At 42.4% G+C, this 13,757-nt stretch overlaps 1 protein-coding gene across 4 annotated transcripts in view; it reads left to right on the forward strand.

Annotated features, from left to right (window-relative positions):
• Positions 1–13,757, forward strand: part of Col25a1 (collagen type XXV alpha 1 chain) — a 392,736-nt gene that overhangs the window by 209,758 nt on the left and 169,221 nt on the right.

A 13,757-nucleotide genomic window follows, 5' to 3' on the forward strand; every position in this document is an offset into this window, starting at 1 on the left:
CTCTTTGTGTGTGTGCACACGCATGTGTACGTGTACATGTGTTGTGTGTGAACTAGACCGGCACTCTCCTCTGAGTCCCTTTCAATGGAAAACCAACTGACTGAGATTTGCAGTGTGTCAAAAGCTTTGAAAAGATAGCTTTACCGGACTTTATTTCTAAAGCTTTTTACTACCTCTCAAGAAAGACCTGGTGGGGTCTCCTAATTTAGTTGGTGCACGCCAACTATTAATACAAATGTCTATTTCAACCTGGCTCCTTTCATTTGTACAAGTTTAGGGCTGTCCAGTCAGCCATGCCTAGGCGGGTCGCGATGCCATTCAGGCCTGGAAACCTGCGCTTAATTCTCTCCGGGGCAGCCTCAGAGCATGCTGTGGCCTCAGCTCACCAAACACTGTCTTTTATCCCTTCGCAGTTACTTAGCCTCCTTTCTGTAAGAACCTGTGGTGTCTCATCAATGGAGGCGATTATCCAATGGCTATGAAAATGCTAAACCACTTTCCCTGTCTCCATGGAGGTTACTACAGAAGAAAAGAAACGCGTTGCGGCTGCTCTTGCGGTGATATTACAGTATCTGGTTTAATCAGCATCACTAATTGCACATTGTGTTTTCTTCAGAAAGAGATTAAGGTAGCTCAATTTTCAGTACCAACAAAATAAAGCCTTTTTATTGAGAAGAGAGAATTTTAATTACTGTTCACTACCTGACCCTCTCTCTACAAGGTGCACCAATGGCTTTGAATATATAGAAATCCGAAGCAGTGTAGCCCCCTGCATTGTCTCTGATACTAATCTCCCAGATGAAGTGTGTCCAAGCTTTGTTTCTCCTGGTTTCTCTATCATAATTCTTGCCTGGAATTTAATAGGCATTTAATAAAGATCATGTAAGGGTGGACTTTTAAAATACACGCATTTGGGGTTGGGGATTTAGCTCAGTGGTAGAGCGCTTACCTAGGAAGCGCAAGGCCCTGGGTTCGGTCCCCAGCTCCGAAAAAAAAAGAACCAAAAAAAAAAAAATACACGCATTTATGATGACAAACCCTTCCACTGTCCAAGAACTGTGGAGTCTAAGGTCAAAATGTGGGCTTTGGAAAGTGGCCGACCTTTGGGTAAAACCCTGCATCCATGGTACTCGTGGTAGAGGTCATAGCTGGTACATGCCATTTCCAGGTAGTTCTTTCTACCAAAGGGATTCTCCTCCCTCAAGCAATTGTTTACTATCTGTATAGCCTTGGGGAGGTGCCCTGTAAACCTTTCTGAGTCATGTAAGTTTTGTCATCTCAACGAGGGATGCTCAAGTTTCCTGGAAATAGCTACACAAAAGCTGCTTGTGTCCAGAAAAGCAACAGCAAAGACCTGGAAAAGAGTTTGCAGTTCCAAGAGTGTACAATTTCTGAGGAGCCACAAGTAGGCAATGCTTGTGGCCTAGGGCTGAACGCAGTCAACAAGAGTGAAGTGACAGTCTGAGCCATCCTGGTGATGTCAAGTTCTGTGCTGCAGGACCACAGGGGAGGCTTCGTGAAAGCAATATAAGTCCTTCATCTTTGATGGATGCTGTCACTAGAGGGGTACCAAGGGCGGCCATCTCAGAACCTGTAGTGAGGGAGGAGAGGGAGGTAAGGGAGGTGACAGAGCGAAGAACCTGGAAACATGGTGGACAAAACAACGTGGTGTCTGCATCTGTGATGGCATAAAGGGAGACTGGTACAGCATGAGCGGTCCTCAATGACACTCATTCTGTGAACACTGCCTTTCTATACCTCCTGCACAAAGGAGAGGCTTTCTCCTGGTTGCAAGTCTATTTGACCATGCTATAGGGAAGACAGGAGTATGTGTTTATGCAAATTCCCTCATAACTCATCATAAACAATATTTAAGCGGCAACATGTAAGGTAATATGGAAATTCTGAGTGACTTAAGCAGACAGGTTTGTTTGTTTATAGTGATGACTTTGTGAAAATGTTATGTTACTTAAGTTAAACAGAGTTTTGGGAGGTTTTGTTTATGTGTTTTGTTTTATGGTTTTGGGTTTGGTGCAGTGTGTAGGGTGGAACCTAGAGCCTTGCCCACTCTAGTTCTGTACACTCCACTGGGTCACCGCCTCAGCCCTTACCTTGTAAGAGTCTCCTCAGCCAGAAAAGGACATGTCCACTTCTTTATCTTTCAACCTGCAGATCTTTGCAGCAACTCACAAACCTTATATCAGAACGTGACTACTACTTTTTTACCTTCTCCCCCACACAAACACACGCACGCACACACACACACACACTCACACACACACACACACACGCACACACACACACACAGACACACACTCACGCACGCACACACACACAGAGACACACACACAGACACACACACAGACACACACACATTCACACACACAAAACACACATTCACACATATACACATTCACACACACATTCATACACACAGACACACACACATTCACATACACAAAACACACACATACACATTCACACACACATTCATACACACAGACACACACACACATTCACACACACAAAACACACACATATTCACACACAGACACACACAACGCACACATATTCACACAAACACTCTCTCTCTCTCTCTCTCTCTCTCTCTCTCTCTCTCTCTCTCTCTCTCTCTCTCTCTCTCTCTCTCTCCTGGCACAGCTTGTCTTATCTGTCTCTTAGAATGCTCCAGAGGCCTCCTGACTTCTCTCTGTGTGTATACACCATTGTCTTTGCAGCTCTTTCCTCACAATGTCCACCACACTTTGCAAACTGAACTCAGAACCTCTGCCTTGTGGTGTTTTGTGTCGTGACTAAAAGCCATATTCTTACCATGACTCATGTGTCCTTGTTTCCTCCCCACTTTGCTTCTGTGCTCAGCCTTTCCCTCCACTTACTGCAGTTCAGAGAGCCGATAAATTGCTTCCTTGACCCTCTAAAAGTATCTTCCTCCACTCATGGGCATCTCCCCTTGCTGTTCCCTTTGCCTTTTCTCTGACAGAGCCCTCCCACGAACACCTTATTAATTAGCCCTCTCCCACTTACTTGTTCCTAGGCCTGCTTTTCCTCCTACAGTATTTTTTGCTTGGTTTTTATCAACCATCTGCCATATTATTTATAAACATTCTCTTAAAGCCTTCCTCCCTCCTAAGAGTGATAGCAGGGACTCAACTGGATTTGCTGTGCGTCCGCTGTCTCTACAATGTGCAGAACGCCTGGCACACTGTAGGTGTTTAGCAGTTACTAAGAGAATGGGCAGATAAAGGGCCAGCCTCATTCTTCCCACTCCCAACAGACAACCAACCCCCAGAGCTCTGAGGTCTGGCGCACGAGGGATTTCTGTTCTGTGTCTCTGAGTTTGTGACTCTGTTTGGTGCCCCTGCCCACTTGGAGATGTCCGTGTCTCCTTCCGTGATCTTTATTCTGCAGTGTTTTGTCCTCTTGTGTTCTCATACATACTAATTTTGGTCCCTAAGCCATTTCTCCCCCTCCCCCAAATGTCTATTTGTAAAAATTTTCAAGAACTGTTGTAGGTGTCCTGGGCAAACTTTAGGGGATTGCTAAGCTCATTCCCTGGGATACACGGCTTCAGAGAAAGGTTGAGTAGCAGCCTTAGTCCCACACGATGGTGGGGGATGGGGGCCGGCTAAAGCGAGGCTGGTTGGGTATTTCATAGAGGACCTGGGTTCCTCCCCTTTCCCTTACTGGTCCAGTGTATATACCCACCTCCATGGCTTCCTGCCATTCCTCCTCCCAGTGTCCTCCAGGAACGAGAAGCCACCACAGGTGGCCCACTTTTGCTTTCCCCGTCTACCAACATCCCTCCAGTTCTCCTTCAGCACCTTGCACCAGACTGCAGAGACAAGGACACCATTTCCTCCAGATCTATATTCTTTTTGGTTCTCTACTTTTTCCCTTCCCTTATACGCAGTTACTAAAACTCTCTACTGCCATCGGCACACGGTTGGTACTTCATGCTTTCTGCTCCGCCTTCTGCACACGTGCTGATTCATCCCAGCATGCTTTTCCCAAGCTCATAATCTTTAAAACACATTGTCCCAGGTTACAGTCAGCCACAGGTGACATTCGAGGGGACACTCACTTGAGATCTCCAGAACTTACTTCTGCCTTCATTTTCTCACATAACTGTTTGGCCACTGATGGTTAAAATGCTGGTCATCCTGACAGGACCTAGAATCACCAAAGAGAGAAACTTACAGGCATGCCTGTGGAGGAGCTAAGGGAGATTCTAGAATAAGTTAATTGAGGCGGGAAAGCACACCTGGAATATGGGCAGCACCGAGCTGTAGGCTGGGGTCCCAGACCAAAGAAATTGGGAAAGTTTGCAGGGTAGTCACATCCATCACCCCCTGCTTCCTGGCTGTGGACAAAGTGTCTCTTGCTCCTGCCTGTGAGCCTTACCTGCTGTGGGGGGGGTCTGTGCCCTCAAATTGTGACACACACTTCTCTCTAAGGATTTTTGGTTTTAGGCATTTGTCATATCTATAAGAAAAAAATGTAAGCAAGAGTACAGTGAAACCATTCAATTGGACAACTCCATGGATAGAAAGAAAGGTTTGTTGGGGATTAAACTGCCTAGGCTCTCTCTTGTTGGGCGGGGCACAGGGGAACAGAGAGAAGAACAAAATGGTGGAAAATCAAACAGATTGTATTTGACAGTCAACAGTGTGGGCATCTTTGAGCTGATAACGGGCTGTTCTTGATTGGCAGCTAGATGCCCTTGCCCAAGGTAGCTGACCTTGGTGGGTGGATTAAGGGATGCTCCTGGAAGATTAAGAGAGGTTTCTGGAATACACATAAACCTGCCTTAAGGCAGATTTATTCCCCTACTGAGGGATTCTTAACCTGAGGTGGAGGATTTCCTAGGGAATCCATGGGGGACTTCAGAGTATGTTGTGTATACAACACTGAAAAGATTAAAAACAAAAAGATAGTGATTGAAGCCACAGTAGCCTATATCCACTTTGAAAGGTTGCTGACTGCTCAGGCTCCTCTGTCTCTGCCTAAGCCCCTGGCTTCAGCTGTTGCCAGGATACAGATGAGAATGAAGGAGTTCCGGTCACCCATATTCACAGCCCAGTTTTTTTGTTTTGTTTTGTTTTGTTTTTAGGAGTTATGTCACTTACTGCTGGACATTGCCTAACGTCTTTGTAACTCATTCTCTGTATGACTCTAATACAAAGAGTTACTATTTATAAAGCTCTTAATAACTTTTGGTAGTGTGGAAGTGGTAGACATTGACACAGCCCCAAACATGAAGGACATTGAGTGAATATTTACACTTGATGAACCTCTTCTCAGTTTTGAAGTAGATTTCCATTTTCAGGGCCCTGACTTTTACTGGAATAGTCATTTGGGAACTCATATACTATGAGTCAATCAGCTCTCTCTCTCTCTCTCTCTCTCTCTCTCTTTTTCTCTCTCTGTCCCCCTCCCCCTCCCCCTCCCTCTTCCCCTCTTTCCCTGGGTGTTAGGAATCTGCTAGCATACATTTACTGGTGAAAAACTTTCAGGACAGTAAAGAGTATTACCACGTCCACTTTTAGCAGTGTCCCTGGAACTGGAGTTGAGAATGCATGTAAGTTGAATCAGTGTGAGATGAGTATAAATGGACTTTTAAGTACTTACCTGGAGCAATCAAAATGGCACACGTTAAAAGTTCTTAAACTTAGCAGAAAGAGATCCATTCAATACGTACAATGTAATGGAAATTGGTGAGGCAGTAGGAACTGCTTTCGAGCTCTATTAAAAAGGAATGCCTTTTTGAAGCTATAGAAGCTAGGGAAGTTCTCTCTCCTGTGTTCCTCATGTTTGTTGTGTCGTACCAAGCCACTAACTGTTATGCTGGTCATCTATTTCCATGTAAGTTAGCAGTTCTGATTCTGTACCAGCAGGAGAAAGGCTCAGGTAAGGATAAAGCCACAGAGCTAAGTTACATCCCAGTACCGTGAACACAGTGGAGGTTCCCAAGGTTCTCCCTGCACTGACCCTTGACCTGCCGAGTGATGGAGGGAGGCATCACTGGTGCTGACTGTAAACCTCTCCTGCCCCTCACGCTACCATCCACTCCTAAAAGTCATGGCAATGGCGCAGATACAAAGGCAAACTTATAATCCTTACTCTCTGAGTTTTGCAGACTGTATTTTAATAATTGTGCAGTTTTTCTTTTTTTTTTTTAAGTGGTTGAAACACCCTGAATTGGGAGAAAGCTAGAAATTCAAAATTACTGACTTGGACCTTTTCTGTAAATAGATATGGGGGGAGGGGAGATAGCAACTTAATTAAGGTCCCATTTAAAAGTTCCCACAGTGAAGTGATATCAAGTGGTAATATATTTTTTATAATCCAGAAGTAGATTTTTGAGAAGTACAGAAAATTCCAGGCAATTGCATGTGATCTATGCTCAAGGTCCTTACTTGATAGATGTTCACTATCTCTGCTCTCCCTTCCTTCCTTCCTTTCTCACCTTTTACCTTTTCTCTCCTCCTTTCTTCTCTTCTTCTCTTCCCTTTAAAAAGATAACATTTGAAATGTAAATACATAAAATATCCAAGAAAAAAAGGAAAAATTTTTAAAAAGATAAAGAAGGTTATTATAATATCTGAGTAAATGCATATTATCCTGGAAAATACATAACCTGTACTCGGTGTGCTATAATGTAAATATATCTGATTTTTTTTTTGGTTCTTTTTTTTTTTGGAGCTGGGGACCGAACCCAGGGCCTTGCGCTTCCTAGGCAAGCGCTCTACCACTGAGCTAAATCCCCAACCCCAATATATCTGATTTAAAATTATAGTGACACTGCATTTTCATGTTGTATCATAAGGAAATAATTGGGAATACAGCCACATAAGTATACTGGAATATATGGACATTTATAAGCCCTAAATCTGAATAAACGTCAGTGGACAACGAGGCAATACATTTAAGTGGGATAAATGAATGGATAAAGATCCTCTAATGCTCCCTTATGTGGAAATTTTGGTGGCAAAAATGTATGTGTCTATTCCACATATAAAAACATTTATTCATAAAAGGTAGAAAATGTGTTTTTATTATGGCGATGGCTGGTCCATCTGTTTAGGTATGACTAGTTTTCTAAATACAGTTGCTGTTTGTCTATAAAAGGCAAACGTTACATGAGAAGTTTGTTTTTAAGAGTTGAATCTGTTTTTATGATCTTTACAACAAGCCAGATAGAACCCATTACTCTTCCTCCCTCCCTCCCTCCCTCCCTCCCTCCCTCCCTCCTTTCTGAAAATGGTTTATTTTTTCTTACACTTCAAGTGTCAGTCTATCATCAAAGGGAGTGCAGGCAGAAACTGAAGCAGAGGCCATGGGGAAGCACTGCTTCCTAGGCTTGCTCAGCCTACGTTCTTATACAACCCAGGACCATTTGCTGGGGGATGGCACCACCTACGGTGGACTGAGTCTCCTCATTAATCACAAATGGAGAAAACGCCCCAGAGACAGGCTCACAGTTAGCCTTCCTGGCTCCTTTCTCTCTTGAACTTAAAAGAGCAGCACTATAGGCTTGAGAGAGTATTTTCCTATAATTTTCCTTCCTAGTGTAGAAACCACTAAAAAAACAACAACAACAACAACAAAAACTAAATTGAGAGACTCTGATACTCTCCGTAGGTAATATTATGTATTTGTAGCAAAGGTAATATCTACCTAAGGGTGACCCTGTGTGGCAGCAAATAGATGCTCTAAATGACGACTAATGTTTATTTCAGCTAAGTGACTAAGCACTTTTATTACGCAAAATCAGTTCAGATACTGAAGGATTATACAGCCTTTGCAAACATACTTTTAATACATATATTCTATGATGGTATCTTTTCAGTTGCTTCTCTCTGATGTATTATTTGCATATTAGTAGTTTCAAATGTTATCTACAGTTTACTATAAATTTGAATTGGGCCAGTTGTTCATATTGACCATTTGACTAACTGAAGTCACCAGACTGTATTTTAGAACACAGTTTACGAAATAGTTTGAAAGACCATTCTCTTATTAAGCGGATGTGGTCTTCAGTAGGGAGATTTTTTTGTTGTTGTTTAGGTCAGAACTCCTATTCCTTTTGGGTATTTTCCCATAGGGACTCTTGCTTACCTTGAAACCTCTGAAATTTGTGTTTATCTGAGTACCATCCTTACTACCTAGGTAACATCCCATTGAGGGGCAGATGCATTTATTCTGCAATGAAGAGAAACCCAAAGGGCCGTTTCTGGAATGTGAGACTTAAAGTTACACTCGAAAATACAACACTTAAAAGTATAACGGTAGTCCTTTAAAAGCTTATTTTAAAGTGTCACTCCCAATGCCTCGGGCCAGCATGAATGTTTCCAACTCATACTTATCAGCAGCCATTTTGAAAGCACCTTCAGGTGAGGTCTTGATACAGTGGAGACTGAAATGTGATCAGTCTCTGTGCGTGGATGAGATTTCTGCTTGTAGACTGGCAACTCTGGAAAGGTACAGACTCCTCGGCCAGATTCCACTGGATCAGATGGAGAGATCTACCACTCTGCACCTTTATCTGAGCGTCTACTACACATGATGCATAGTCACCTGAGAAAGAAGTGTGTGTGCATTGGAGGCTTGCAGCTAGCAATACTGATCTCCCCATAGCTCTTGTACGTTGCTTTTGTTTTGCATTGACCAAAGGTGTATGTGAGTTTGATGCGCTAGTCCATATCCAAAATAATACCAACTTGTTTTAAATACCAGTCGTTTGAAAACAACTTTCATATCCCTATCTGTGCATGTGTGAAATGGGAAAACAGCTTTTGTCCCATCTAAAAGGAATGGCAGAATTCCTACCCAGTTTAAAAAAAAAAAAAAGTGTCATGTAGTGAAACTAATTTACTTCAGCCAGAAATTCAAATGAGTTGTCGATTTGAGAAGAGCGTTAGCACTCTCTGCCAACCATAGTTGTGACAGTGGCCAAACAAAGAACGGCCAATATCGCTTTCTAATTGCCTCGAGTAACAATGCAGACTCCTGTGATGGGCCAGCTCATTTATCAAGCTCATCGTGGCTTACTTTCTCTCCCAGAATGCTAAGCTTCCTTGGAACACTGTCCATCAAGCCTCGGCTACTGGCTGATTGCTTCCCACCACACTGTTCTGATTAGCTTTTTAGAGTCTGCTCCCCCTGCAGGCTCCCTTCCTCCCCTCCTGCTGGGGCCGGAGGCCTGAGCATTGCCCTTCCTGCTGCCAGACCATAAATCAGGCAGCTCAGTGCCTGGGCATTCTCTAGTTCTACACTCAGGGCCCTGACTTCGAGAGTTCTGTGATTTAACTGTTTCGCTTGGCATGGCTCTTGGTTTTTCTTGATCCAAACTTTGATTTGTAGAAACATTTTGATGATTTGCATGGGCAGAAAGGGTCTTTTCAGTAATTTCATTTTAGAAAAATCAACATGTCGGGTTTTGTGAATGTTAGTCATAATTTAGAAGTATGCATTTGGAGTATATTTTAGAAAACCGAATTAAAAATTTGGCTTTTATGGTTAGTTGTTAGGAATCTTCAGTACGAGGGATGCACTAGAAAACTATCCACCACTGAGGAAAAAAACACTCCTGTCTCTCAGGGAACCCAGAAGAAGCAATAAGGAGACTCTGAAGAGCCTTACTGGTGGTTAGTCCCAGACAAAGCACTTATCACTCAGGTCTCTGAGGAGAGTATCCACTGTAGATCCCCAAGAGCAGTCGGGTAAGTTGAGTCACTTCACACAGAGAAAATCGACCAGAGTCAGTGCTAGAGACTTGCAGATATCTGTGAGCCTAGATTTCCAGAGCAAGGGGCAGGGGAGATGGTTCAGCAGATGAGAGCAATTGTTATTCCAGGGAGTCCAGGGTAGATCCTCAATATAATTTACGGTAGATCACAACCATCTGTGGCCAGTTCCCGGGGATCTGACTCTTCCTCCGGGTCTTCTTAGGCACAGTGTACCCACATAGTACCCATACATACATTCAGGCAAACAGTCATTCACATAAAATAAACATTAAAAGTCTTAAGACCTGTTCCAGAGGCAGAGGCAAAAGGGCTGGAGGAAATGCTTTAGCTGGGAGTAAATTCTGGCTTTTCATCCTATAGACTTTGTGATGTCTAGCTTTCTTCTCTGAGCTTCAGTTCCTCTACTTGGCAATTCAAGGACATTTAAAGCTATGAGTAGTATACCGTATACCCCAGAGTTCCTAGTCCTCAGGAAGAATCAATAGAAGACGGGCTGTTCTTCTCTTTCTTCCTCCTACGAGAGTGAGAGTGGAATAACATCTACTGGAAACAGATTTAGTTCTTCTGTCTCACAGGGCTAAGTAAAGCTTACCCCACCATATTTCAAACAAAGCTCTTGAAAGATTACCTGGTTTATCCCCGGTAAGTTTTTGAAAGAGTTTTGTAGAAACTGCAAGAATGGAGCCAGGGGAGGCCACACAGAATCTGGAGCAAGGTACCTCTGCCATATGACATGGCTGATAGAACGAGACTGCATATTGCTTGTTTGTTTCACTGCTTTAAAATTATTAAAGGTGATGTTTCTTAGTTTCCTATGTATCACTGTACCTTGATTGTGTTCTCTCCTGCCAATCAACCCCACTGTTTATGTCCTTCACTATTTGCCTTATGAAAGAAGGAGAAAAGAACAGGAGCCCCAACACTTAGTGTATATACATTTACTGTTTTCATATTTCTTGATGAATTGGTCTTTTACTACTATAAATTTTCATCTTTATCATATGGCTAATATTTACTTGAAGCCTACTGTATCAGATATTTGAATATGGTATCTTCACATCTTTTGTTTGCCTGGTACACTGACTACCAGCCTTTAAGTCTTTGTCTTATGCCTCCACCACATAGGTCTCTTTCTTGGGGACAACAGATGGTTGGTTGTTGTTTCATAATCTATGCCATTCGACTGGAGAGCTAAGAGGACACTTATATTTGGAGTCATTATAGAGAGAAGGTTGATGACTCCTGTGATTTGGTCGTTTGTTTGATGACTCCCTAGTTGATTTGATTGATGTTTTATTCTTTGCTTTCAACCTTCTTACAATCAGAACTTGCTACTTTATTGTGTTGGACTTGATTTCTTCCTAATTTTCCTTCGGTCATCTGTACTTCTCATAAAGCTTACTCTTTCCCATTTGCTTAGGTTTAATCATATCCCAGAGTTGGGGGAGGGTGTGGTCATGCTTATTTACTTTTCTTCATGAAACTATGAATGTTGTATTCACTCTACTTTATGCCAGAAATCCCTGATATACTTTGTCATGCTTGGTCTAGTCTATTGGTGATGTTTTGCCTGAGGTTTATTTAATTCATTGAGTTCACTACTTTATCTATCTATCTATCTATCTATCTATCTATCTATCTATCTATCTACCTATCTACCTTCTTATCTACCTATCTGCTTTAGTAGTTACTGTTTGCTTTATCAGCGTCTCAATTTCTTTGCTGATATAAATATACTTTAAATTTATTCAAGTTTACTTAGGAAAGTAGAAATGACTGAGAGAAAAGAAAAAGGACTGAAAGAAAAGAAAATGGAAGATCGCTGAACCTTGAGAAACAAAGGTGCAATCTAGAAGTTCCATTTAGAGTTTCACATTCTTCAGTTTCTTATTCTCTTCACCTTGACCAGTTGTGAGTCTCTGTAATACTATCCACTTCAAATAGAAGGCTCTTCTATGATGAGGCTTGAGAGATGCATTAATCTATCGGTATAGTAATACGTCACTGAAAGTCAATTTGAGAATATGTCCATTTACCACAATATTAGTAATAGATTGTCCCCTGTGGCCTATGACCTATCTGGCCACAGGTTCTTAGTCCAACACTGGGACCACATATGGGTCTCATCATGCAGATTGAGACTTAAATTCTCTAAGAGAGTGTTGGCTATTTCCATACTATTCATGGCAGTGCTGTACTGTAGGCCAACTCTGTCATTATTGTTCCATCCAGCGTTCACATCTGGGCAACACCGATACGTGTTTATATTGGGGTTTGTACACATGAGTGTATTGTCTATTCATGGAGGCTGGACACGGAGGGTATCAGATCCTTTGTAGCTGGAGTTACAGGCAATTGTGAGCTGCTGGAAATGGGACTTGAGTCTTCTGTGAGAGTATTCCTTGCTCTTAACACCTGAGCTGTCTCTCCAGCACCATACTTGATATTTTTTTTAAATACTTGTATGTCTAGTATTTATTATGAGACTTGGTCTTATGAATCCAACTTAATTTTAAACATATACTTACTATTGCATCTTAAATATATTGTGTTTATTAAAATAAGAGGAATACTGTTAAAAATTAACTAAAATGGAATTAAGATTTGTGATTCCCCTATTGAGTTTATATACAAATGAAATAAAATTGTTTCTTCAAGAACAAAAGAGTGAAAGAAAAAGTTCACAATAAAACACTGTGTGAGCAGATTTACTTTAACATAAAAATTTAAACCTACACTTTGCCCCTAAAAATAGAATAAAAAAACAAATCAAAACAAAACAATGTATAAAATCAACATATCCCAGCCTGAGCAGCCACTTTCTGCAGTCCAAGTGGAAGGATGGTCGGTTGAAGGCGGAGGCTCATTTTTGATCGTGCTCAACTTGGAGCTGCCCCTGAAGTGGTCTGAGCCTCTCGACACTGAGGCTTCCTGTCTCTGCAGACCAGGAGTACTTCTTCACATTCCTAGCCTTGCAGTTGTCACTCACATGAGACTGCACAGTGTGTCCATCTGTGTGACTATGGTCTTAAGTCAAGGGTGCTTCCCAAGTGTGCTGTGTGTGAGCAGAAGCAGGTAGAGCACCGAGCTATTGCGGTTGCTCTCATGCTACGTCTTTCCAATTCTGCTCAGTAGTAAAAGCCCTGCAGGCAGGACAAGGTTGCAAGGGGTGTCCCTGGAGTCTTGGGCTATATCATAGATAGTTAGCTCATTAACAAAGAAGGCAAAGCCATCACAAAAGGCCAAACCACCAAACCCAGAATCCTTCACCACTGAGCCTCCTGCTCTCTGAGCCCCTCAGGATGTTCGTGTCTAGCCCTCTCCTAATCCGTTATGGTCACTCCCCACCCAATTTACCTAGAGGCTTTAGCAGGTTAATTACCAAGTCCTTGACTTCTCAGGCTCCCACGAAGCTGTCGTTGATAGAGGACGCCTTCTCAAAAAGGCACCAGGACACAAGCTTTTCGAACATAGCCCACCCACACCTGAAGCTACAGTTTCAGCAGGTCCTCCAGATGCATTCGGCATCCTGAGAACTGTGGGTTAGACTGCCAGCATGAATGCCTTTTCAGGGATGCCTGAGAGCCGTGGGGTGTGTGCTCTGTGCTCTAACTCAGATCACCCGTGAGTCTCTTTTCAGTTAGCTGCTCTGGCCCACTCTGTGACTTCTGATGGTCTTCCTCTCTCTGGGATAAGAGTTCATTTTCTTTCTTCTTTACTGTTTTACAGGGAGACAGTTTCTAGTCTGCTATCTCACCCCAGGAGTCTATTTAGTTATTCTGGAAGATTCTGTAACTTAGTGGAAACCATCCTTTTAGTATCATTTGACTGAAAACTCATTTGGAGATTTTATGAATGTGGTGTGTCATCAATGCTTTTGTTCACAGTTGATTTTCTTTGGAAGCATTCGCACTTGCATGGCTTGGAGATTTCTGTCTACTTTAAAAAAAAAAAGAAGTGACATTCGCAATGAATTAGATTGACCAG

This window comes from Rattus norvegicus, chromosome 2 (assembly GCF_021556685.1).
Source record: "Rattus norvegicus strain SHRSP/BbbUtx chromosome 2, alternate assembly SHRSP_T2T, whole genome shotgun sequence".
Lineage (NCBI taxonomy): Eukaryota > Metazoa > Chordata > Mammalia > Rodentia > Muridae > Rattus > Rattus norvegicus.